At 45.6% G+C, this 27,040-nt stretch overlaps 1 protein-coding gene across 5 annotated transcripts in view; it reads left to right on the top strand.

Annotated features, from left to right (window-relative positions):
• Nucleotides 1-1,670: 1,670 nt before the first annotated feature.
• PDZD2 (PDZ domain containing 2) overlaps nt 1,671-27,040 on the top strand; it is a 202,573-nt gene continuing 177,203 nt past the window's right edge. For 4 of the 5 annotated variants that reach the window (XM_050329166.1, XM_050329169.1, XM_050329168.1 and 1 more), the window contains exon 1: nt 7,756-7,915. The gene's annotated coding sequence lies outside the window, so the exon portion shown is untranslated. Of the gene's footprint in view, nt 1,745-7,755; nt 7,916-27,040 lie in introns of those variants that run through there. The other variant, XM_050329167.1, reaches the window with a different exon arrangement.

Below are 27,040 nucleotides of genomic sequence, written 5' to 3' on the forward strand. Positions count from 1 at the left end.
ACCATTTCCAGTGAGCTACCTGGCAGCACAGAGGAATGATTTGCAAGCGTGGTTGTTCTCATGCGGATAAATAACGAACAGAGCATTGTTCAAAGGCAGGTTCCTAGAAACAGGGGGGGAAAAAGTCATGGGTGAAGGCTGAATGAGTCTGATATTGCAGTGCCTTTGGAGGTGTCTTGAGCGGTGGCAGAACTTCATGGACCTCCAAATCTTTTTTCACTGACATTTCATTGAATCGTGTGCCAGATCAACACTGCAGGGAACCACCTAAGGGGCTTACACTTCAGTGTGAAGGTGCAGGGGCAAGCCAGGGTGGGATGTGGTCCTCTTGGGTTGTGCAGGTTGACAGTGACCTGGCAAGGTGTCAGCGTGTTTGCCAACAGCACTGCTGGGAAAAACTCAGCTCTCTGGGAGCTGCTCTCCCGTCTGTCCCAGAAGTTGTTACTTGCTCTGTGTGCCTCGGATTTCCTCACTGAAACAAGGTCACTGTCAGGAGTCACACACCTGTTTTTATGCACCTCATCCCAGAGTTCATCACTGTGAAAGGAGTTTTGTGCTTTTGTGTTTTTTTTTACTCATTGCAGGCTATGGCCTGGCCAAACACCACTGCAAACCTTCCTGCTCTGCACGGAGGGTGGTCCAGGGTGTGCTCTGCAGTGCTGTTTTGTTAGCTTGGAAGCATTCTGCATCCACAGAACAATTCAGCTCAGCTAACAGTATCCTTCCCATGCTGAAGAGTCCTAAGGCACTGCCTGGTACCTCGTGCCGAGCCTGTCACTGCAACAAGTGCCTCTAGACAACCCTCTGCTCTAAATGCTGAGCTTGATTTAGTTATCAGCCCAGACACTGCCATCATGAGCAATCATCTTCAAAGGAGTGATAGGCAGAGCATCTGGGCCAAACTGTAACATGATTACCTGACAGAGCTTTTAATAAAGACAATACTTTAGAGACACTTTGGTTGATCTGAATTCTTTTTTTTTTTTTTTTTTAAATTTAATTTTAGAACAGCAGTGCTGGAAACACACTCCCTGAACCTTGTACAGGGCATAAGTCAGGAAGGGACTCCGGTTTGAAAGAAAACAGAGTCACTGATCATTCCCTTTTCCAGTGTCTAAGAAAAGTGAACCCGAAAAAGCAACTAAATATTCTAGAATGCACTTTCATTTTAATAATCTTAAGTTTCTTGTAAAAAATAAAAAAACAAACTTAAAAAAAATTAGAAAGCTCTATTAAAAAAAAAAAAGGTAATTCACTTTTCATTTAAATCATCTTTGGAACTAGCACTGCCTGCTGAGTGAGAACAGAAGATAAAAGCGATACAAGCAAAACGTTTAAAGGACTTTAAATAAACCCCGACGTGCCCGAAAACATCAAAACCCTGGCAGCACACAACGCCTGCTCCTCGTGGGCTGCGGATTTCAGGCAAACTCTTCCACCGCCGGCCGGCCCCCGCAGCACGGTCCCTGACCTTCCCCGGTTCCCCGCAGCCCCAGGTGCTCCGGGCCTCTCCCGGTGGGTCCCGCGGAGGGTGGGGAGCCCCGCCCGGCACCGCCCCGGCAGGCCGCCCGCCCGCCTCCTCGCGGGATCCCCGCGCCGCCCGCCCTGTCGGGGCCCGCCCCCGCCGCTCCCGGGCCGGGCAGGGCGCACCAGGCGGCGGAGCAGCCGAGGCGGGGCCGGGGCCGCTTGCCCTGGGCACGCCGAGCAGGTGGTCGGGGCGCCGGGGCCCCCCGAGCCCGCCGAGGTGAGTGGGGAGCGCGGGGCTGCGGGCGGGGGCTGCGGGCGGCCGGGGCTGCCCCGCTGGCGGCTCCGCTCCCGCGGGCACTGGGCGCTGCGCCGGGCTGGGAGCTGCGCTCGCCCCGCTGCGCTCGCCCCGCGCTGCCGCAGCGGGACGCGGGGGCTCCTTTCCTGGCGGTCGGTGTGGCCGTTCCCCGCCCCCCACCCCCGTCCCCCCTCGGCTCCGGGGGCTTCGTTCCCCGGCGCTCGGTGAGGTGCAGCCGCGTCCCCGCTGCCGGCGAGGTGGCATCTCCCGGGGATCGTGGGTGCCTCCCCCGGTACGCTGGGGGCTCCGTCAGCTGCGGGTGGGCAGAGAGAACCTCCCCACTCTGGGACTGAGGCACTTTATCTTACCCAGAGTTGTTTGTGAGCGATAACAATCCCCCCTCCGTGTGTCGGTGGGGTGCCTCCACCATGATCCCTGGGGCTCCGTCCCCAGGGGGCCTGAGGGTGGCATTCCCTCTGTAGAGGGTCAGGGGGATGCGTACCCCATCATCATGGGAGGTTGGTGGGTTGCAGGAGTTCATGCCCAGGGGCCAGTGGGGTCCATCCCTTTGTAGGTCAATGGGGCAGGTGTTAGTAGTGTCCATCCCACAAGGCTTGGTTGAGTTTCATTCCTCTGGGGGTCAGTGGAGCATATCCCCTGATCTGGGGGTGCTTGCAGGGTCTCTGCCCAGCTCTTGCTCCACTGATCTCAGTGTGCCTGCCTGCCGGGCAAAGGGCAGCATACACTGCATGCTGTGACACTTCGTGCTATCTCCCCGTGCTGTGGATTAGGTCATGTCGTGACACTGCCTGTTACGGTGTTGCAGTGCAGCAGGGCCCGGGGATACGAGGAGAGGGGTTGCAGTTGCAGAAAAAAACAGCAACCTCCCCCCCTTCGCTATACACAGCAGTTTAATAAAATCAGACAGCATGAAGCATGTGTCTGATTTTTTTCCCCCCCGATCATCAGAAGGTAGTTCTCAGTGTCATTAAGAACTCCTGTCTGCACAAAGCAGGCTGTGATATATGCAGCGTTGTAAGCCCGGGAGCAGTTGTGGATGAGATGTGTAATCGGAAAACATCAGGAGCTGACCTCAGACTCCAAAGTTAACTGTGCTGTCTCTCCTTCGGGTGGCCTGGGGTACTCTTTTAAAACCTGTCTCCGTTTGTAACTATCTGTCCATTACCCGTGGCTGCAGAAAGCTCTGATGCCCCTTTGAAGGTGCCATAAAGCTGTAAATGGGCTTAATATAGCCCATCCCGTTAACCTCACTGCTTTCCCTCGGTATACTTTTAATGAACAGCAATGCTCGTGAATTTCTCTCAACGGGCTGTCAGATCTTCTCTGCTTCTGGCTGGAGAGAGCTTGGCGAGGCTGTGAGAGAGGAGACTTCCTGGAAGGATCCACACGAGGGGTTGGTGTGCTCTGCCCAGTGCAGTCACAGCAGGTTAAGGCGCTGTCCCTGCATCAGCATCTTGCTTTTAGGGCACTCCCAGGGCAGTGGAGACATCCAGGTCTTGGGCTTCACTTTGCCCCTTGCAAAGGGGAGCTGGAATGCTTGTGAGTAGGCCATCTTGTCAAAATGCTCAACAGCTTTGGTCTGAGTTTTTCTGCCTTCATTTTAAGGCAAAGTGCAATACCTGTACACCCTCACTTTCATGTCCAGGATGCATGTCCTTGCAAATATTGTGCTAATCCCTTGAGATGACTCACTAACTTTGCCTTTTTCTAGAGTGTCTTCTGCCTCTATTGCATGGGTCTTTGCACTGGACAAATTATCTTCTGGGTAGCCAAAGCTCACAGTGCGTGTAAGAATAGCCTGCAATATTACTGAGTTAATAATTTTCTGAAAAACAAAATGCCTGAATGCAAATAGAATGGAAAACATGTCTTTGAAGTCTTTTTTTCTTTAAAATTATTCAGTGCCTAGCCGGGAGGAAACCTATTTTTTTAAACTTTTATTAAACTCACTAGCATTTTACAGAAGTGGGAAGTGATTTTATTGTTTCTCCTTTCTGTTTAAAGTCTTTCAGTTTTCATGACATGAGGTCTTTTCTGGGTTACCTTTTAAATGTTGACAGGGGATTGCTAGTCTGAGGAACTTGATATGTGAGTAGATGTTTAGTCTGGTTTACCAGCTCCTGAGCTGGCAAAGACAGCTGCCAGTAGCTCTGCCGGGGCACAGCAGGGCTGAGTCCAGCCAGGGATGCTCAGGAGTCCCAGGGCACTGATTATCTCAACTAAGATGAAGTAGAGAGAGAAGGTCAAAGTCCATGTGGTATTGTAAAGGATTTCCTAGGCGTGCAGAGAGCAGCAGCTATCTTGCATGGCAGGTATCTACTGCAGAGGCTGTTTGGAAATGCTGGTGTTGTAAGAGCCAAATTTAAAAGGTATTGCGTGTCTTCATGATATTGCCAGAGGTGTCTTGCTAGCTTTTCAGTAGCTTTATGAAATGAGAAACATCTCTGGGCAGGAGTCCGCCTGGGTGCAAGAGCACACATTGGGTGTTGAGAGATAGGAAAGGCTTTAATGTTAAGGTCCATCTGCCTTAGGTCATCTGCACAGGGTTTGGGAAATGCTTCCTGCTTTTAAAATCTGAGCCATGGCATCCAAGTCTGTGAAAAAAACCTTTTTTTCTTCTGTTTGTTACTAACTATAGTTCTTGTAGGCAGCACACTTTGTCTCCTGAAAGGACAGTTGAGATGCCCTCAATGAAAAGCTGTGGGTTTTGCCCAAGCAATTTTTGAGAAAGTTCTACAATACAGGCACATTTCTAAATTGTGTTTGAATGTTGTTATTAACAAGAGCTTCTTTGCTATATTTGTACATATACTGATATTAGGTAGATAATAGTTCTGAATGCTATTGCTATCTTCAGTGTAGGGCTTGTTCTCTTGATGGGTTTCCTGCAGGTGTTGTAGGCGCTCTGTGTAATATTCTTACCTTAAATGGGTTTAAACCACTAATAAACTTCATTAGACAAATGCAGAATTAAAAAAAAAAAAGAAAAAGAAAAAAAAAAGTAGTTTTACTGGGCAATATTAAGTCAGGAAATCCAGAGGCTGAGGCTCCAACAGCAATATTAACTTGGCTGCAATACACATCCTGTAAGCTCTTTTATGACATACATCTCATAATGTAAACAGGAATAAGCATGCAGATTAATGTATGCAGAGAAGGAGTAGAAAAGAGTATTTTTCTGATTCTGGCCCCCTTGTCCCTGTGTCAGCTGGCTCTTGCACAGAGCCTGGGAAAGCCTGGCACTGCCTTACTCCGTGCTGGGCAGCGCGTCCAGCACCGACTCGGCTGCACCCGACTGCTGATGGAGTAAAAATAACTGCAGCAAATGAGTAATTTGGGTTTTGTTTCTGTCAAAACAATACCAGAGTAATGAAGTTTGTTTTGTTCCTTAAGGTCTGTAGGAGTTGTAGGATGTATGACCCTTAAGCGTTCCCTCTTGTATTATTTCCCACTGGCGTGTCTGGCCCTGCTGAGGCTGCTGTGGTTGTAATGAAGTGCAGTGGCTTTGCTTTGGTGAGTCTCAGCTTTCTACTTGTATTACCCGTGTGTTACAGTAACAGCTCTCCCGGCTAATTTTAACTAGATCATGTACAAAAGTGATTACATGCATATTGTATTTTAACACAGATCTGCAATGGACCAAGCAGTATTGCTCTTTGTATTATGTTGTCTTAATTAAAAACTGGGTTATTAATATATTTCAGTAAATTGATAAATTTAGCCTGAAGGTCAAATAGTCTAATCTGACCTTCGCCATGTCACAAGGCATTATATCTCCTGTGGTTACCACCGTTCTGAGCTGGAGATTTGCATGCGATGTGGTGTCATCTAGGGCAGAGTCTGTGGTTCTTCAGCAGCAGCTTCCCACAATGACAAAGGTGGTCTGGGTGAATAGAATTAATTTATGGGTACTCTCCAGGAGAAAATAATTATCCTTTTCTGTCTAAAAAGGGCTTCTAATCTAGTATCAGCACTCTGATTATTGCTGCCTTGGTGTGACATTGTAAAGCTCTGCAAGGGAAGTGGGAGCAGCTCTAATTCTGCAACCTAATACTTCTGCTGTTATACCTGCCTAATTGCAATGGCTCCTCTTTGGTGCAGCCTCCCAAAGATGCTGCTAGAGCACTGTTGTAAGCCACAACATTGTGCTTTAATTTCATTACTGTTTGATTTGGCCAGCATTTTGTTCCCTTTCTCTGCAGTGTTAGACAGTTTGCAGAGGGGATTACTACCTGGCTGGGTTACAGCACTTATTGTGTGCACTTAACCTCCATTTCTCTTTAAATGGAATTGTATTAAAATAATTCAGCAAAGCTTTGAAATTACAGTAGGGCTGCTTTTGATAATTGACTTCCCCCCCCCCCCAATAACTGTGTTTATTAAAATTATCACGATTCACAGAGTCAGAATGGTTCAAGTCAAACAGAGTGTCTGGATCCCACTGGGTTTTGGTTTTGGCCATTTTTGCTTTGTGAGAAGTGAAGGTGGGCACCACTCTGGGGTCCCACTGCGGTGAGCGGCCAGCTGTCCTCTGTCAGCTCTCAGAAGTGGAACGGTACCTGTCAGGATTTGTGCTGAGGGAGTTGTCAGAAAGAACAGCATTGAAAAATGAGAAAAGCGTAGAAAATGGTCTCTGACTACATTAAAGACTTGTGAAACTTCTGCCGTTCTGCAAAAAAACCCTGTAATTTTACACAGTGGAGCCATCCTCCCTGACTCAGACTTGGAGAAAGACCTATTCAATGTTACATTTTAATCATATACAACACAAAGACTTTTGCTGTGCTGTTTAAAATCCAGCTTTCTTTCAGGCTGTGTTCTGCCGGGATGTTTTCATCCAAAACGGACTGCTGAGGCTGACAGGAACAGTCTGAAAAAGCAGCTCTAACCTTCCTTCCTGACACTTCAATAGTGACACCCACTGTGGGAAACTAGGGCATAAATGCATTAACACTTGTCACTGGGAAGAAAATCCTCTCCATGATGGGGACCAGAAGAGAGTGATTCTTAGATTCATGATACAAATTGGTTCATTATTTATTTCAGTCAAAGTCTGTAGGTGCTGCTACAATGAAAAATTAAAAGTGCACTTTGCAGAACACTTGTGAGCTGACACTCTGCCAACCCCAAAGCCTTCCTGGCCTACAAAACGAAAGAGAGCTTTGATGCTCGCTGTACTCTTCACAAAATCTCAGACAAACAGGCTTTGCCCAGAATTTTGACAGAGGTAGGACCTACTGAAACAGATGCCAAACCCACTCTGTTCACTGTCGCCTTCCAGAGGAAACATCCTGCTGTTGCCTCTTGGTGTTACAGATCTGTATGAGGGCAGCCCAGCTGCTTGGTCTTCTGTAAATACTTTGGACTTTCGAGGGTATCCCCTTATCAGTGCCTTCATCCTGTTGCACGTTGTCTGTAAGTTTAGCAAAGCTCTCATCTTGCCAGATGGGTAAAAGACAGCTTGTTCCCTGCTGGAGCAGGGTTTTCCCACTCCTCCAGCTGTATGCAAATGCAACACTTGTATAAATCAGTAATTGTGAAGGAACTGAGGGAACTGAAGGAACACACTGCTGCTTCTCTCTCCGCTCCCAAGGCAAAAGTGGTTGCCCAGCAGCGTGGGGAAAATCTAGCTTTAATACTGAGCTGCTTATTTTACTAAATGTGCTGGTCTGAGAATCATAGAATGGTTTGGGTTGGAAGAAACCTTAAAGGAACCTTAAAGGCCATCTAGTTCCAACCCTCCTGCCATGTACAGGGACATATTTCACCAGACCAGGTTGCTCACAGCTCCATCCAACCTGGTCTTAAACACAGCTTCCCTGGGCAACCTGTTCCAGTGCCTTGCCACCCTCATGGTAAAGATTTTTTTCTAATATCTAATCTAAACCTACTCCCTTTCAGTTTGAAGCCACTCTCCCATGCCCTGTCATTAAATGCCATCGTAGAAAGTCTCTCTCCATCTTTTTTTGCAGGCTCCCTTGCAGGTACTGGAAGGCTGCAAATACATCAGCCTGAAGCCTTCTCTTATCTTCTCCAGGCTGAACAATCTCAATTCTATCAGCCTTTCCTCATAGGAGAACTGCTCCATCCATCTAATCAACTTGGTGGCCTCCTCTGGACTTGCTCCAACAGGTCAGTGTCCTTCCTGTGCTGGGGACCCCAGAGCTGGCTGCAGTGCTCCAGGTGGGGTCTCAGCACAGCACAGCAGAGGGGCAGAATCCCCTCCCTCACCTGCTGCCCATTCTGCTTTGGATGTAGCCCAGGACAGGATTGGCTTTCTGGGCTGTGAGTGCACACGGCTGGGTCATGTCCAGCCTCTCACCCACCAGCACCCCCAAGTCCTTCTCAGCAGGGCTGCTCTTGGTCTGTTCATCCCCCATCCTGTGTTGGTACTGGGGGTTGCCCTGACCCAAGTGCAGCACCTTGCACTTGGTCTTGTTAGACCTCATGAGATTCCCATACACCTACTCCTTGAGCTTGTCCAGGTCCCTCTGGATGGCATCCTGTCCTTCAGGTGTGTCAACAGCACCACTCAGCTTGGTGTCATCTGCAAATTTGCTGAGGCTGCACTTGATCCTTTTGTCAATTAATGAAGATATTAAATAACATTGGTCCCAGTATGGACCCTGATGGACTTCACTTGTCATCGATCCCTTTGGACTCTGAGCCATTGACCACCTCCCTCTGGATGCGACTTTCCAGCCAGTTCCTTGTCCGTCTAACAGTCCACTCATCAAATCCATCTCCTTCCAATTTAGAGAGAAGGATGTTGTGGGATACCATGTCAAAGGCTTTACAGAAGTCCAGATAAATGACGTCTGTAACCCTTCCCTTGTCCACTGGTGTAGTCACCCCATCATAGAAGGCCACTGGGTTGGTCTGGCAGGATTTGTCTCTGCTGAAGCTGTGATAGTTGTATCAAATCACCTCCCTGTCCTCCACGTATCTTAGCACATCTTCTAGGAGGATCTGTTCCATGATCTTTCCAGGGCCAGAGGTGATGCTGACAGGTCAGTAGTTCCCAGGGTCCTCCTTTCTTCTGCTCCCTTTTTGCAGTCACCTGGGACTTCTCCTGACTGCCATGACTTTTCAAATACCATGGAGAGTGACTTGGCAGCTACATCAGGCAATTTCCTCAGGACTCTGGGATGCATCTCATGGGATCCCCTAGACTTACATCTGTTCAGATTCCTCAGGTAGTCATGAACCTGATCCTGAACCTGATGGGGACTTGACTCTTCCAGTCCCCATCCTGCTATTCATGTACTTGAGAGGTGTGGGAAGAGAGGCTGCCATTGAAAACTGATGACCAAAATCTGTTGGGGTATTTACTTCTCAATACAATTGAAGATCAAAATGGCATGGGTTTTGAGAGAGCTTCTGTCCAAAGTCTGTACCAAAGCACAAGCTCCAAAGACTTTCCTTACTTAATGCCTCTCTAACATTCTGATGCACATGGTGCAGCTCTTTCACCTGTGCTGGGGGAGGAGGGTGGGTGGGAGCCACTCTCTGCATGTTGTGGTACCTGGCTGTCAACCCTTCAGCTTTAATCAGGGCTGGCAGGAGCTCTGATGGCAACTGACCTCATGTTAAAGACTAAAGTCCCTGTCTCATCTGAACTCAGTTCCCTTCATGAAGGATTTCAGATGACAAGTGGGACAGGTATTAAACATTAACCAACTGTTCATCTTTAAAATACTAATCCTGGCTCTTAGCTGTTTTCCCAGTGTGCTGGGTTTGAAGGACTTGAGACTTTCATGAGTGATGAGTATCTATCTCATGGTCATCCCAGATCTGCAGTGCCAGTTTCCAGCTTTCAGGCTCTCCTCATAGGTGTCTCTACTAGGAACATGCTCACTAGGTTTATCTGGAAAATCAAATATGTGGGTAGGCTCACTTCAGGCCACTTCTCAGTTTGTCTCTGAGGCTGCCAGCAGCATAGATGACATTCCCCTTCCCTTAATAATCCTCCCCACCCTTTGTTCTTCTGTACCACTGAGCAGCCTTCCTCCGTATGGGTTGTATTTAGATCTGCCACGTCTTGGGATGAGGAGCGGAGCAGAGGAATGTCTTTGTTGCTGTGATGGGACTTGGGCTGCGAGGTGACATGTGGCACGTCATATTCCAGCAGGAATCCATCTCCCCTCTCTTACGGAGTAACAGACGTCCTCCTACTTCTCTTCTCAATAAAGCTACAAGCGTTTCTGTATGGGTAGTCTGTCCCATAGCTCAGCTGGAAATAAATAAATGCAGCAAACAAACTGCACCAACAAAGTGGTACCGTTCCAAAACGCAGTTATTCCGGCTGGTGCACTGTCGCTGCTGTGAGGTGTGGGGCTGTGGAGAGCAGGGTGTGATGGGCTTGTCTTGGCCTGCAGCCTTGTCTTTCAGGCCACATCCACGTGCTCATCAAAGGATTTAGACTTCTGTGCATCGAGTAGTCTGAAGTGGGGTGAATCACAGCTCCTGGATATGTAGGGTGGAAAGGGCCTGCTGGGTCACCTAGCCCTCTGCTTGGTTTTCAAAAGGATCCTTCCTAATTAAAGCACGACTGGTGATTGCAACATGTTTTATTTGGGTGGTTTAATAAATTGCTGTCCTCTCTGTGAGACATGAAAGCGTATTTACTAATGTGGCTGTAAATGTCTCAGCTGTGAGGTTGTTATTTACTGTACTATTGTGATGCAAATGTTTGTGGTTATGTTTGCATTGATCACACAGACAGCGCACACATTTTATTTCTTGGGGTATTTAGGCTTGCTTTTTTCTCCTTTCCTGCTGTATCTGTTCTGTTACACACTATATAATAGAAATTGCTTGAAGTGTAATTGCCTGTCACTCAAGTGCCGTGTTACAATATAGGGCTATATCAATCAGAAGATTCTTCCTCCTCTAATTAATTTCGAGTTTTGGCTGTAGATAGCAGTGTTTGTCTGGAGAACATGCCACTAAATCATTTGGTATTTTATACATTTATTTACTTTTAAATGTATTTTATGTGAAAGGTAATGGCCCGTAGTTACAGCTGCAGAAGAGAACACTCACTGGCAAGAGCCTTGTGGTTGGTGGTGGTGCTCCCAGCATGGATGCAGTGCTCCAGTCTGATGGATGTGCAGTCACTGGTTGTCTGCTGCCAAAGAGGTGGCAACTGCCCTTTTTTAAATGTGTGTCTTGGGGCGTGAGGTAGGAAAAGGTTTAGGCATTGCAGTTGCAAGTTTCCCATATGAACTATTTTTTGAAGCTGATTTGTCAGTCTGAAGCCCTGTATGTCCTACATGATTCTTTCACAGATGTGGACAAGTATCAAAAATGGTAGCTTAGCTTAAGAAACACTGGAATACTGTTTAGAATCGATATTTTTTGCTCTGAGTGGTCCTCTAATAGACTGGCTTTTCAGTGTGTACAGAGACTGGAAAAATGGAGTCTGTGAGTAGGAAGCCTTGCCTTGAAACAGAATGCTTTGTGATTAATGATTTTATCTGTAGCCTTTTAATACCTCCTATAGATGGGATGATAGCCCAGAGGTAATCTCTCTGATGGGATGCAGGGAGTACTGGTTGGAAGGTCTGATGTGGCATCTTTCAGTGTTCATTGGGGATAATCCTACCTTGGGGTCAGGATGGCCTTGAATTTGATGGAGCTTGGATTAGATGCCAGCTGATTTGGGCCTCTAATCTATAATGAGTAAACTATTAGATTGAGTCTTTTAAGTACACAAAGAAATATATTAAAAAAATTAAGAGACTTCTGAGCTTTGTGTACTATTAGTCAAGACAGTGGACATTACTTTAGGCATGGGCTCATACTCATAGGGATCTGCCTGGATCCATTGGCTTTTGTTGTGGGTAGGAAGGAGGGAGCTGTTCTAAAAAATACTTAAGCTGCTAAGACTGAGTACTTTATTATTTTTTTATTTGTAATGATTGAGTCTGTCAAAATTGAACTTGAGCTTTTCTGTGGAAGACCTAATATTTGCCTTAAAATCACCTGGTTTCATTTTAGTCTGTAATTGCCTGGAGTTTACCTGGCTGCATGGACTGCTAAAAGTGGTTGGTATGTCACTGTGAACAGTCTGAGTGTCAGTGTGTGTGTAGGCTGTGTTAGGAGTCAATATCCCTTATTTATTGGGGGAAAAAAAAAAAAGATCCATTAGGGCCCATTTCTGCTAGAGCCAGAGAAAACCTGGAATGAACCCCCCCTGTCTTTTGTAGTTATCTTTTTCTTTCAGCTCCCCACTTCCGTTTATTTTATGAAGCTGCTGGCACTGCAGCGACAGTTTGCTCTTGCTCCACTGCACTTGGAAACTTTCTGCTTGCTGGGAAGTGCAGCTGTACCCTGCATTTGGCAGTTTGCATTGAGGAGCAAACTACAGTTTCAGTTTGAATGAACACTGTTACTCTTAACTAAGAAGTTATTCAAATAAAATCAGGTTAAAAAACAATTAAGAGTCTTTATGGAAGAGCTTACATGGCCTGGCAGGGCTGTGCATGAGCTTGCCAGCATTTTGGAGCAGTGACCCATCACAGTGGCATCCCTGTCTCCTTCTTGAAGCTGCCTAGAAAAGAGCAGGTTCTCAGTTTCCCTTAAATCTGGCCAAATTTTGAAGGGTGAGTGAGAAAAGTTCTCTAGCTTGTGTTGATGCAAAGTGAATGTAGATTTTTTTCAGGGACCTGTTTGTTTCAGTGAAGAGTGTGGTAAGGGATAGTCCTATCTGGTGCATTGGGAAAGACTTACAGAAACATTCAGGACAATAAGGAACAGCTTATTCTGGCTGCTGGCATGCTTTCTTCTGCCTACCTGGTGGGTCAGGTATAAGCTGCCCTCAGTCCAGGCAACTATCTAAAGTGATGTTCTAGGGGACTTCTGTGTCCATGGGCAATGGGCACAAGCCTGGAAGAATGAACCCTCTCCCTGTGCTAACAGTCCTCTTGCTGCTTATTGCTCTGCATTGCAGGAGCCTAAGTTGCTATCCAAATATAAGTTCTACATGCTTCTTAGTTTTCCTGATCACTTTAATCTTTGTAATCTTCCCTTTACACTCCTGTAGCTATGAAGAAAGGCAAAACAGGCAGGAGACACTGATTATGTGCTTGAGAAACAATGAAATGGTGCTGGAAATGCTGCCAAAACTCAAAGAGGAAAGGGAAAGGATGAATCTGAGGGGAAAAAAAAATATTTTCTGTTACTTAAATTGTGTGTATTAGTAATGGATGGAAAATTATTTCAGACAAAGCTGTGAGTTTTGTTTGTCCTCCTAAAAACACTCCAATTTTTTTTTTTTTTTAAGCTTCCCTGTGAGTATTATGGCCAACCTCATTTCACAGCTTGATCTATTCATCTCAGTTAAATGCAATGGACAAAATCTACACAAAACAACTGCTTAACATTATAAGCAGCTTGCATAAACATCAATTATTAAGGTCACGAGAGCTCCTAGAAACCAGACGAAATGAGTGCACTGTTGCATTTCTTTTTTCAAAACATCCATTAATTAATAAGGGGCTTAGTGCCCAGACTGTTTCTCCCTGCCTGCCTCCATCAGATTTTGCTTTCATCAAGCAGAGAGGAAAGTGTCACTTCCCTCTCTTCCTCCTCCCTTTTCTTTGGCTGGAGCACAGAAAGGTGCCAGACTTCATCCTTCACAAGCCCATCATTCACAGCTGTGGTATCCCAAAATGCTCAGGCGGGTTGTGTTGGGGGTGTCACAACAGCAGCACACCCTCTGGAAAGGCCAGGGGCTTCATTTCATGCCTGGACTGCCCGCGTGCCTGCCACAATAGGAGCAGGAGTCTGAAGTCAAGCTGCCAGGAGCTAGAGAGTAGCCACACTGACGTATTGGGGCAGTGCAATGAGGGCAGGGTGCTCACAGGAGAAGCATGGAAGAGAGGAAGACAATGAGGGGAATGTAGTAGTGTCTAGAGGTCCCGTCCCCCCTCTGGAAGCACCACAACCCCTTGGTTTGTGTAGGCGTGGGCATCATGTCACATGTTGGTCCCTTACACGTGACATGAGTATAGGTAGCACACGGTGGCCGTGGAGGCCTCAGGCATCGGAGCTGTAGGAGCCTTTGGTGGGAGCTCCTCTCTAGCCCTTTCCAGCACAGGAAGGAATTGCAGAGGTTTGCCTGAGAAATGGGCTGCTGTGATTGAGGGGCCGAGCCCTACTTATATCCAAAGTCAAGGTGCGTATAAAATATATGTCAAGGTTAACATAAGTGGGAAATGTTTGCAGCAAGGAGTTGAAGAAGGAAAAAACAGGAATAGAACAATGTTAATTTTTTAAATGTATTAATTCAGTTGTGGTGCTGGATGTAGAGGGAGCAAATCAGACTAACTGTGAGGAGATAGGACACTGCAGCAACTGAATGGGAGATGAGGAGAACTGTGCTGGTGGGTGCTGGTGATGTGGGTTGTGGGGAAGGCTAAATCTCAGCTAGCTTACACAGGACAAAGCAGCTCAGATGAGAGAGCTTACTCATGGGACTCTATGTTTAGGAGAGAGGATGCCTTCAGAGACAGTCCTAGAATGTCAAAAAGGCTAAGAAGCAAACTTGTGTGTAAGGGAATTGAGGTTTGGCATCCTGTAGATAGCAAATGGCCTGAGATTTTCTTGCCTGGTTTGTACCAAAAGTAAACCCTCTAAGGCAGACACTTCTCTGTATTTGCCAGGAATCAGTCTGGAGAAGATGGGGACAAAGGCTGATGGTTTGCAGCTCTGCTGTCTGAGGTCATGGCATCTGCAGAAGAAACTCAGATGGCTAGGATCTGGATTATTGAGTCCCAGAAAAACAAACTCATCATTTTGGCCTTGCTGGGTTTAAACGAGCATCATCAGGCGATTGAGGGAGGGGATTGTCCTGCTCTGCTCTGCACTAGAGTGGTCTCACCTTGAATATTGTGTGCAGTTTTGGACACCACAGTATAAGGAAGATGCTAAACTGTTAGAGGGTGTCCAAAGTAGGGCAATAAAGATCGTGAAGGGCCTTGAGGGGAAGCTGTATGAGGAGCAGCTGAGAGCATTTTTTTAGTTCAGCCTGGAGGAGACTGAGGGGAGGTGTCGTCCCACTCTGCAACATCCTCATGAGGGGAAGAGGAGGCTCAGGCACTGATCTTTCCTCTGTGGTGACAGTGACAAGACTCAAGGGAATGGCCTGAAGTTGTGTCAGAAGAAGGTTCTTCACCTAGAGCGTGGTTGGGCACTGGAACTGACTCCCCAGGGAAGTGGTCACAGTACCAAGCTTGACAGAATTCAAGAAGCACTTGGATGATATTCTCAGGCACATGGTGTGACTCTTGGGGATGGTCCTGTGCAGGGCTAAGGGTTGGACTTTGATGATCCTTGTGGGTCCCTTCCAACTCATCATATTCTGTAATTTTGTGATTCTGTGACTGCATTTTCCTTGGTGCCCCTAATGAAACATAACACAAATACCCAGACATCAAATGTGGTCTTCTATTAAAAATCTTTGCAGGTATCACACCTGCTCTTTATCTGTGAGGAATCTAATTTCTGCAGCCACTAGAGAAACAGTTCAAGGAGATACAAATGTTAAACCCATTATTAAATATTTCTGATATGGGGCTAGTATCTAGTTTTAACTATCAAACATCAAAGAGGTTCTTTGGGATGAGTTTGGAGGGAGAACTTGCCTCCACCATCCTGCAAGATAGGACACAAAGACCACAGTGCAAACATTCCCCACCATAGGAGAATGCTTAAGGGGGTTGCCTTGTTAAAAAGAAAAAAAAACCCAAAACAACAACAACAACAAAACAACAACAAAAAAACCCACAAAAAACTCCAAAACAAAACAAAAAAAAACAACAAAAAAAAAGGTTTGTCCCATGTTTTATTCCAGCATGGTTTTTGAAAATTACTCATCAGAGGCTGCTTTTGATATATCATAAAGAAACTCTAAGCAACAAAGGGGCTTTAAAAAAAGCAAAGACATGACATATTTGTTAATACTCAGGGTAGCAATGCATTAATTTTAAGGCATGCTTTTTAGATTTCTTTTTTTTTTTTTAAATGAAATGAGGACACTAATTAAAATTAATCCATTTATAAATCTTTCCACATCCAATTTTAAAGTGTAAATAAAACATTTGCCTTGTCTATCTCTTTTCTCATCATAAGACAATACAGACCGTGTAACTTTTAACTCTTTAAGGTATTAAGCATGTAAAGCTATCTTAAATGATTTACTAAAAGATACAAAAATTGGTTGCATGGTCGAGATAGCTTTTAAAGAGCAGGAAAGATGGCAGTGGGAATGTTGGGAGTGCCTCAAAATGGGTTTTAATGCTTGCCTTTGGGATCTGCAAACCTCAGAAGTTTCTCGTCCCGGCTGCCTCTCTGTCCTCCATTCCTACCCCTTTCATGAAAATGAGCTGTCTGTTGGCTGCCTTCCTTGATGTGCATTTTTCAGAGTGTGATAATTTGCACTATAAAATACACATGGATGAATTTACTTCAGTTTTGCTTCCAAAGTCAGTAAGGATTTGAATTGGTGAGGTTGGAAAATGAGAGGTGGTAGGCTACTGCACAAATACGATGTATTTGATTAATTTATGTGATTGAAAAAACAAGAAAAAGAAAATGGGAGGCTTTTGGCAAAGAAACTCTCTGAACTTTTAGTTCTGTGATGTGAGACTGCAGTATTGTCAATGCTGAAGGTATTTTTCTGTGCCTTGTTTAAAAAGGAAGCTAAACACGACCTTGGGTCTGTGATGGTTGGTAGCTCCTCAATGTATGCTAATTAGTAAAGACTGTGAGAAAAGTAGTACAGCTGCTGAGGGAACTATACATTCTGACTTTTTAATGTGTTCCAGATATTATCAATTGTGCCTACAGACCTTTGGTGCAGTTATGGCTGTGTCAAGGGTGCCCGTGTCTGTGCAGTCATCTACCTCAGTAAAGCACTTGCACATAGAGAGCTGGCAAAACTGCTAAACCCACCCCCTAAACAGCTATATGCAGGTGATATTCTAAACTCTAATGTGAGCTGTGTGTCTCTGCTCCATCTCAGGCCATGCCAAAGCGAAGAGATAGCACGGGGAAGGTCTGTTGTGTGTGAGGATGCTCCCCTCTGCTTTCATATGCAGATATTTAATAAAACAACTATGCATCTCTGCTTCTTGTCATTCCTCTCCCTGGGAAGTTTCATGTCGGTTGCTATCTTCTATCAGTTTCCTGCTCTTTGGTCTTGATGTCTGTTCTTCATAAACCTTCCAGCCTGAAGTCTGCCCATCACTGACCCTGCCCTGGTTCCCAGCCCTCTTTGCCAGGAGTAAAGCTCAGCAGCTGCAGAAAAAGTGAGGGTAAGAGGACATAAAGTTGCAAATCCTCAGAACAAAATGTGCAAACCAAAGTTGTACTGGCTTGGAAAAGGAGCGGCATGCTCTGGCTCTCCTGCAGATACAGATGGGCAATGAGTGGTGAATTAGCAGGTTGAGAGTCTAGATCATTGTTTCCAGCAGTGTTTGTACTCTAAATATTTATCCACAGTGCACAGGAGCATTGTTCCACCTTTCCCAGAGAAGTCATGCCCAGGTAGGAGTTTTGATTCCTCTTTCCTCCCAAGGCTAATGGGATCTACCTTCATTATAGCAAGTTTGCAGCTCTTAAACTGAGTTGCTGAGACCTACTGTTTTAAGCTGTGCTTCTGGTAATCAGTCTCCTTTTGTGAGCATAAAGGGACAGATGTTGCAATTGCAGGAGTTAAGGCTCGTTTAGTGTTTGCTCGAGGTGTTCTTTCTCTGTGGGTGCAGCCATGGGAGATGGGGAAGTGCAGGAGGACACGACTGGGCACTTGCCCTCCACCTCCTCAGAAAATGAGGGGATTTCTCATTGCAGAAAGCAACTTCTGCATGGAGCTATGATGGGATTTTTGCCCTGTGTGCTCAGTTTGCTATTTTACAGTGCTGTGCAAAATGACTTCTTTGCCTCCAACTACAGATTCAGAACTGCTAACCACCCACTGTACAGCCGCTAATGCACAGATTATCTCCACAGCCAACAGCTTTAAGTAATCAAACAGAGATAATTTTACCTCTGTGACCCAACAAATAAACACTAGAATCAGGAAAAATCCTTTCGCCCACACAATCCTACCCAGGCTTTCAAGGACGGAGTAAAGACTTTCCTCAAAGCCTGCAGAGGTGTCAAGGTCACCAGGTTTGTCCCGTCTTAGATCGATGGTGTGGAGTGCTCTCAGGAGGGTCACGATACTCTGTAACCTGATGAGACCATCTCTTGCTGCTGCAAAAGAAATGAAACGAGCAGAGCATACACTGGAAGCTGTGTATGCAATCCCGCTTTCACAGGAAAAATTGTGGCTTGGAATGGCTTCTGTTGATGACATCAGCCCTTAACTTTCTGTTCTTTGGAAGAACAGACATTTCTCACAGCTATCAGGGGTTTAACACCATTAAGGAAACACAACTGTTACATATCATAACATTGCATCTGTGGCTTCTTTCTCACTGATCTCCACCAGCGTCCGAAAGTCATATCAGAAAACACTTTTACACTTTAAAAGTCTGTTTCTCTTTGCTTTTATTTCCCAGATCAGCTCATTGTGACAGTGACTACTTTCTTAGAAATGAAATCTCAGCGCTTTTTTTATTTATTTTTTTTTCTTTTCTTTTGGTGTTAGTAAATTCTAGCTACTCAGAGCTTCTCTCATTTTCCCTGCCCTTTCCCCCTTTGTTCTAGTCAATTCTTTTCCTTATTCCTGCTATTAAGGATACTTAGCATGTTGTCATTGGGAAACAGCACTCATTTCTTCATGGAAAGAAGCTGCTTAATGTTTCATGTGTTACAGTGAATAATTAAATAAAGAAAAATATCTAAGCCTACAAAAACTAGCTGGCAGCTGAAAGGAAGAAAGCATTTACAGTCTGCTGGGGAAAAGTGACACTCCTGGCCTGGTGTCTTAAAAGTACAAGGGTAAGGCTGAAAAATGAATATGTCTGACATGACATTCAAGAAATCTGGATTTTTCAACTTTCCATGCATTTATAGCATTAATCTTTAATTGTCGTATTCTTGAGTGACTGGCTGTGAGATCAGAGCTGAAATTGGTGGGGCTGAGGAAAACCAGGCTGGTAAGTGGAATGAAATGTCTGCAGGGACCATGACCTTGTGAACTGTCAGGGATGGAAAGGCTGTCAGCACTCAGGGAGCTTGGCAGCCTGATAGCGTATGGCATGAGCGGTCCTCATGTAAATAAGGGGTTTTATTGGCCTTCATAGTGCTTTTTTACCCTTTCTGGGCTGTATGGTCATTGCCCCTTTTCTTTTGATTTTATAATAAATCTTAAAACACAGCTGCTGGGCTCTGTGAAAGTGAAATGAAAAACTGGGGAAACGGGGCTTCTGTGCTGAGAGCTGGGAGAATGGTGACTGCTCCCAAATGATCTAACTGGACCATGGAATTTTTTACTTTTTCAAATAAAACCAGAACTGAGCTGTCATTTTGCAGTGACCTTTGCAATTTTACCAAATGAGTTCAGACACTTGCCATCCCCATGGCAGAGGGAGCATCATTCAGGGCCAAGTTACAAATGGGGATCTGCACTGAATATCTTTTTTTCTTTCCTGCCCCCCATCTACTTTTCCCCCTCACTGCACATATAATCTCAAATGGATAACGTGCTTTAGCAGAATTTGCTGAGACCAGAGACAGATGGAGGCTTGTGCAGAGCACTAACTCTGTGTATAATTGTTCATCCCTTTGAATTTGGTTACTGTTAGTCCCATCAGCTGGGGTAGGACCCTTTGCATTCTCCTTTTTCTACTCTTTATGCTGAGATGTGGAGGCATGATCACATAATTTGTATCTGCATCTTCCAATTGCCTTTTACATTTTCCTTTCTGTCTGTGATCGGCAGCTCTGGCTGCAGTGGGGACACAGTGAGCAGGACTGCAGTGATGGCCTTGTACCACTGTAAGAATTGTTGATGTGGATCTGGTGTGCTTGATGCACACCAGAGCGACTGATGTAACAACCAGAGAACATCTCACAGCCCTCCAGCCTTCACGTGCTCTGCTGCTCTGTCAGCATGACTGGCCTGACCTCTGCTCAGAGTGAGAGACTGGGTCCAATTCAACTTGAAGCAAAGTGGAGTGAGGCTTAGGGAGCTGTTGCACCATCCCAGAGAGTATACAAAATGAGGAGAAAGGGGACTTCTTTTGGTTCCAAAAAGACTCTTAGAAATTCTTGTTGAGAGTTGAGCTGCACCAGTCCTGTTAACTCCTCTGCTGGCTTATCTATGTACTGCTGAACTAGTGGCTGTTTAGATCGTGTCCACCCATTCTTCCTTTTACACTGGCAGAATCTGCACTGAATGGCTCATACTCGATAAGACGAGAAACAGTTTGAGAGGAAATGTGGTTTTTGATTACTGCCTCTTGCACCTCATCTGTGGTAGCTCACCAGTTTGTGATTGGCTGTTTGGTAGAAAGGGTATTGCCATTTTAAATGTGCTGCTTATACCACTGACTTAGACTTTTGCTGTGGACTTCATTCAGGTACATAACCACACATCTACTTTGAATTGCATGAATACTACTGCTGAAATTAGCGACACTCTTCCTGTGGTTCATTTAGGATGCATGGTTGCAGCTGACCCAATTCCTGCTGAAATAGGTGGAAGAATTTCCCAGTATTCTGATAAAGCCAGGTCAGGTCCTAAATCCAGTTAACACTTCACATGCCTGCAGTGATGTCTGCTTACCACAACACTATAGTTTGAGAGTGGTACAAATTCTTGTATGCACTGACCAGAGTTCTTTCCATGGGGTGTACCAAAAGAGGAGCTCTCCTCAGTCTCAAATGCTCTGCAGTTTATCTTCTGATGCTCTCTGTTACTGATTTCTCCCCTGCCTTGACCACTCATTTAGCAGAGTCTGCATTTTCTCTATGCATCAGTAACAAGTAAAAGGAGTCACTGCACTCAAGAGCCCTGGTGTCAGTAAGAGGGCAACGGCAGCCAGACCTGGAAATCCAGTAACCTGGTCCCACTGACCTGAGGATTAAACCCTGCTCACTGAAACATGAGCCCAGGCTGCCAAATTGCCCATGATAAGCTTTAAAGAACTCGGAATAAAACCATGCCTGCATCTATTTCTTTCACAGCAACTTTTTAGCTGGAGGCTCATAAATGGCTTCAGCAATGTGAATAGAGAGCCCCACAAGAGACCTGGAAGGCGCTCAGCTGTATTACAGGGTCCTATTCTTGGGGTTTTGTTTGTTTGTCATCTGGATTAAAGGGATTAAAGACTTAACCTTTGTACAGCCTTTCAAATAATAACATGTTTGTGCCCATACTGCATGTCAGGGAAATGTTTTCCCCCACTCCTGTTTTCATGATACAAGTAAAGATCTGAGAGTGGTCAGGCTTATGTAAAGTTGTGTCTTGTGCTTTAAACACCCACAAATTTCGCTCAGTGCTCCTGTTCTTCTCTGTCTCTTGATGTTGGTAGGCCCAGGGCATGGTACCTGCTTCAGACCCCAATCCCAAGGAACTGTCATGTTGGTGGGGGGCTGCAGTCTGAGCTGCCAGATCCTTGTCCAGCCACCACCCCTCTGGGCCATGTTTTTCATAATCAGAAATAAAATTTGTGCTACCAGATGGGGCCTGCTGCATGTCAGTCTGTCACATGCCAGCCGGATGTGGCCATTCCTCACCTCCTGCTCTGGAGCGGCTTTTTTAAGCAGGTTTCAGAGATTTGTAGTTTACACTACTAGCCCTTTGAGTGAGTGGCAGTGGCTTTTTTGGGATTCTTTTGGGATTCTTCTGGGTTTATTCCAACAGTGACTAAAATTTCCAAAAGCATCCAAGTGATTTGACGAATTTATTGACGTGTGCAAAAACAGACTAAGAAGGACTCGAGAGCTGTCTTTAAACATTTTTTTTATCTGATCCCTGTGCATAATATTCCACATGTTATTAAGGGAAGACCCAAGGCCTCCTTTTGGACCAGCTGGTCCCACCTGCAGGTATATCATCTGCAAGCATGGCCAGGACTTGCTGTCCTCAGCATGGTGCAACACCTGCATGGCCTGGGGGATGCCCAAGAGACAGTCAGGTGGGCATAGAGGTGTGGGTGGCTCAGGCTTGAAGACCTTGTCCTTGGCGTTGTTCCCTATAAACAGTGCTGAACCAAGAGACACACTGTATGTGGGCATGGGAGGTTTTGGGATTGGATTTCTTGGGAACTGGGATTTCCTGGGGATGAGAGTTCTTGAGGATAGGAGTTCTTGGGGTTGAAGTGTGGGAGGAGAAGGCTCACCTCTGGCAGTTTGATCTCTGGTGGGGAAGATGACCCCCCTGATTGCCTACATGGCTAAAAGCAGTCCACCAAGGGATGCACAGTTTTGTGAGCATTGCTTTTGGAGCGTCAGCAGTGCCATAGCATTCTGTCGGCATGGTACTCTGTAAAGAGTTGGTGGAAAAAATAAAGAAAAATCATTTTGGTTCTTTGTGGTCACAACAGACTGGGTATAAAAAATATATGACTTTATCATCTGGATCAGGTAATAGTTTTACCATCTGTACTGTCATCACATTCTTGTAACTTGCCCCTCCTTCTATGTACAAGACATAGAAAACTCATGGATCTACAAATCTGTAAGCAAGAGGCTGTAAGATCCATGCTCGGAACCTGAGTAACCACTGCATTCTCTCCAAAGAGAGCACATGCAAGTGTCAGCCTCTAACAAAGGTTATTACCATCAAGGACTTTCCTCTAGGGAAATAGTGTTAAAAAGAGCTGCCTGAATATTGCCTAAAAATGTACTTGAAAGAGAATCCTGAATCAAAGTGATGCAACAACAGGAGTATTTACTTTTCTGTTTGACCCTGGAACAGAGAAGTCACAGAGAGTTAACCATTCTCTGCATTTTAGAGGGGATTTTGTCTTGCAAGAAATTTGCCTTATCCTACTTAAATTTAGAAGATGTCAGTCCCCTTGTATCTTCTGCACACCGAAGGGAATGCAGACTGAGCTTGAGCAATATATTTTAAATTTGCCAACAGTCTTCCGCTGCAATAAATACCTCTTGCAACATAACACTGAAATCTGTGGATTGCAAGCCTGTGCTTTCTGGAATATAATATACTTCATCCACTCCACCAAATGCCCATAAGGAAATTGTGAGTGAAATCAAACCACAATATAGGAGACTGAAGTTGCACAGGCAGTTGATTTAGGACACAAGTACCTCATTCTGGCTCTTCACTCTACAATTTGCAGAAGCAATTCACAGCAAGTACGTAATAGTCAAACAAGTTGGGTTGGACATTAGGCTTTGTGGTGTGTAAATGAAGAAATAAATGGAAACATGGTTACAAATTTGAAACTTTATCTTTGGAAATTCTGTGTAGCATTTCTGAGAGCTCCACTTGACCTACAGCTGCTGGGTAGAGGCAGTAAAAGTGATGTAAAGGCAGTGAAAGTGAATTAATTTAAAAAGTCTAAGTGAATATTAATAGGACCTGCTATATTCAACAATTTACAAGCGTGTCTGGCATTTATAGATGAACTCTGCTGTTTGTTACATATTACATTAAAGAAAAACACTGAACCAACATATCAAAATGTCAAACTAACACAACGTTTTCCTTTGATCTCCTTTTTTGTTAAAATGAATTATTGATAGCCTTTTTCATGGCTGGCAGGAGAGATTTCTGATTTTTATTTGCGTACTAGATCAAATCTCCTATTCCTTCTGTAGGCAGAGCTCTTTACAACAATATCTAGATATGATATGTGCAATTACAGAGCTCAGATTCTTACTCATGGGGAAAGTTCTCCCCACCCATCCTGTGCTGCTGTGATTTCTTAAGCTGATATTTTCATTGGAAGTCTTTAAACAAATATAAAGCCCACCCTGGAGCCAGCGGTCAGGACAAGGGTGCAATGGTTTTGTGTGGGCCCACAGACCACACTGGTGGGTGTGCAGCTTTTTAGGGGATCTGAGCTGTTTTACCCAGGATCTGTGGAGAAAAACCTGCCTCTCTGTTCAGTGATGTGGCTTGGGAGGGTGTTTTCCAGAGCGAGGTCATATTTATGCTAGGTTTCAAAAAGCCCAGGTGGGGAGGTGGGGTGTATAGTTCTTGAAGTTTTGGTGGCATGGGGGGATAACGAGGTCTCTATTATCCATCATCACCTGGTTTGGACACCAGCAGAGCCTTGGACCCAGCAAGAGCTCTCAGCTGCTCCAAGTTTCATGGTTTGCAAAACTTTCTTTTCAAACGTCACCTCAATTATGGTTCTGGCAGTCATGTGTTTCCTGAGGGTCCACCTCACTCCTGGAACTTGGCAGCCCCCAAATCCATTTGATACGCTCCGCCTACCAAGGCAGAAGTGGATTTGGCTTGTTTTATTTTAAGGTCAGAAGTCTCTGTCAGAGAAATGAAGAAAACAAACCATCCTTGTGGTGTCCTGTTTATTCTGTTTAGCATTTTTAATTGCATCCAAAAGGTGCTGCTTGAATTTGGCCACTGTTGGGGTTCTTCCTCCAGTGTCTCTGGGTTTACTCAGGCACAAGGAAGGATGGTGCAAACCATAGCCACAAGGCTCATGAAGGGTTTTAGATTTGCATGGGTTTAAATTGTTTCACTCGATTCAAATGAGAATAAATTAAGTGGAAGTGTGGAACGGAGGACAGAGGGACACACTTATCTTCTTATACTTCCCCATCCCCAAATGTGTTTATGTTCCCTGCATCCCATTAAAGATTTGAGAAACCCAGGTCCCGCCCTGCGATTGTGGAAGGGGGGGACCAGCAGTCCTTGTCTTTCTGTGCCTCCGAGGAGATGTGGAGCCTCCGAGAGCCTTTCCCTGCCTTCTGCAGTCTCTCAGCCAGCAGGTCTGCTTGCTTCCTTCATGCTTTAATCAGGTTTTTTCTCTCCGTTCCGCTGACCCACTTTAGGCTCTTTGAAGGCACGGCGGAGCTCCCCGGCGGCTGCAGCTCTGCCTTCGGGGGACATGGACGGGCGGAGGAGCTGAGCAGACGAAACGGCAGCAGCACTCAACCCATGGGAGAAGGGTGGTTTTGGAGGCACAAGTCCCCTTGGACTGCTCCCCTGGGCACCTTTGGGCACATGTTTTTCTCTCTTAACTGCTGCATAGGGTGTGTTGTTTTTGGTTTGTTTTTGTGTTGTTGTTGGTTTTTTTTAAGTCCTTTTTTTTCAAAGGAGGTTTCATTTCAAGGCTGCTGGCGCAGTCTGCAGTGGGGTTTCAGACACGCGTGCTCACGCTTCATGCCTTAATAGCACCTGACATAACCTGGTCATAGGCACAAGGAAGGCACAGAGCATCCATCCCCCACCACTCCTCTGTCCCTGCTCCCATCCCCTGTATGTAGGGCATCCTGTATCTCTGCCTGAATCCCTTCAGGAGCCTGTGGGGAGCCCTCCCTACCTCCCCTTCTTATCCTGGGGTCTCAGTTTCACGTTCAGATGCTGAATTTGGGGTAAGCGTGCCCCTTCCTCTGTGTGTGGGCAGAGATGCTGGCTTTGCTCTGGCTGCACAGGGATGATTGCAGCTCTGCAGTAATAATTATGTGAGCCTGGCTGAGGAGTGATGGTAAGGGAGAGGATCTGCGTGGTGGGATGACTCAGGGGTGGGATGACGCAAGTCTGGGACCTGACTTTCTCTTTGCAGGCTGCAGAAACTTCTCTCCAAAAGGCTAGGTCGGGGAATGATTTAGCTCTGGGTGCCAGTCTTCATTCTCTCTGCTTGGCACTGGCCCCACTTCTCATTGCACAGGTCTCCAGAAAAAGCATGAGACCATTTGTTTTCACTGGTTCTGCTGGTATTTGATGGTTTCCTGCCCCACTGAAGGATTTCAGGTAGTGTAGGAGGAAACTAAGGGCCTGTCCTCATGAGATACTGTTCACAGTGAATTCCCTGACAGCTGGCCTTTGGGAACTTTTATTACAAATTGATTTTATTTCCCTCCATGTCCCATTAACCAAGAAGAGTAATTTCGGTTTGCATTCAAATTTACTTTAACCTAGATGAATCTTCCTGTGTAGACGTGCTTTGGGGTGTCAGAGGATCTGCATCTGTATAAAGCTGGTCTGGTGCTGTGGCAGCAAAGCTGCCTTTGACTGACCCTTGCTAACCCTTCAGCCCAGGAGACAGCAGCTTATGTTTCATGGCCATACTTATGACTTCTACATGGTTGGTAAACTCAATCATGTGGGCAGGAGGTCACCCATGTGGGGCTTCTTTGCAGCTGCCCTTCTGATAGCACTCGTGGTCTTAGCCTTCTGATGCTGTTGCTTGATTTGTGGTCATGGTGCAGAGACTGTTCAAAGCCCATCCCTCCTTCTCCTAAATGCTTCTTTAAGTCCAAGCACTCAACCCTGTAAAGGAGGGCACAGGAAGATAGACTTACAGATCTGCCTGATGGTTGGCAGGTAGAAACCAGCTTGTTCCAACCTGGGGCATTTCCCATATGTGTGCTTTGCTGTTCAGGTTCTGAGCATGGACAGCTGTATGCAGATTCTGCTGTGTAGGAGATGCCATCCCTGTGTATTAAAGCAAAAAGTGCTTCAGTATCTGTTCTACAGATGATATTATTTTTATTTTTGTAGCCTCTCTTGTTGCCTATCCCTTGCCTCCTTGTACTTCTTCTTGGGGGTGTATTCCTAGCACTGAACCTCTTTCTTCTAAATCCCACTGCTGGTTTCCTCATGTAGATTTGTTACTGAACAAAACAGGGAACTTCTGAAGATTAGTGTGAATTGTATGTACAGTGAAAGTGGGTAGGTAATGGCTCTGGAAGTTTTCCCACAGGGTTATTTTGGTCCTGGCTCTCTGGAGCAGAGCTGCTGATGGGGCTGGGCTGTGCCAGGGCGCCTGGTGGTTTGTGGTGCACACACAGGCTCTGCAGCAGACCCTTGGCTTCATCTTTCTCTTGAGATCGTGCCAGGATTTAAGCTCTGCAATGAAAGAAAGTGTAAAAACCCTTCTCCCACACACATGGTAGTAATACTTCATGTATATTTATAGAAAGGGCTGGTATTTTTTCCTGTTGGTATTAAATTGTTGTAAGAAGGATAGAAGTGTTACTAAAATGCAGTTCTTCATCTCCTCAGAGCATTTCTTCTCTGCTGTCTAATAACTGTGTGATGCTGATGTTGGATGGTCACTTTTGGATCATCGTATTTCTGTGGGTTAGACACAGGTCTTGGAAACCCCTCTGCATCATCATGCTGCTCCACTCAAGGGATTGTTA

This window comes from Myiozetetes cayanensis, unplaced genomic scaffold, assembly GCF_022539395.1.
Source record: "Myiozetetes cayanensis isolate MyiCay16 unplaced genomic scaffold, myiCay2020 scf4, whole genome shotgun sequence".
Classification (NCBI taxonomy): Eukaryota; Metazoa; Chordata; class Aves; order Passeriformes; family Tyrannidae; genus Myiozetetes; species Myiozetetes cayanensis.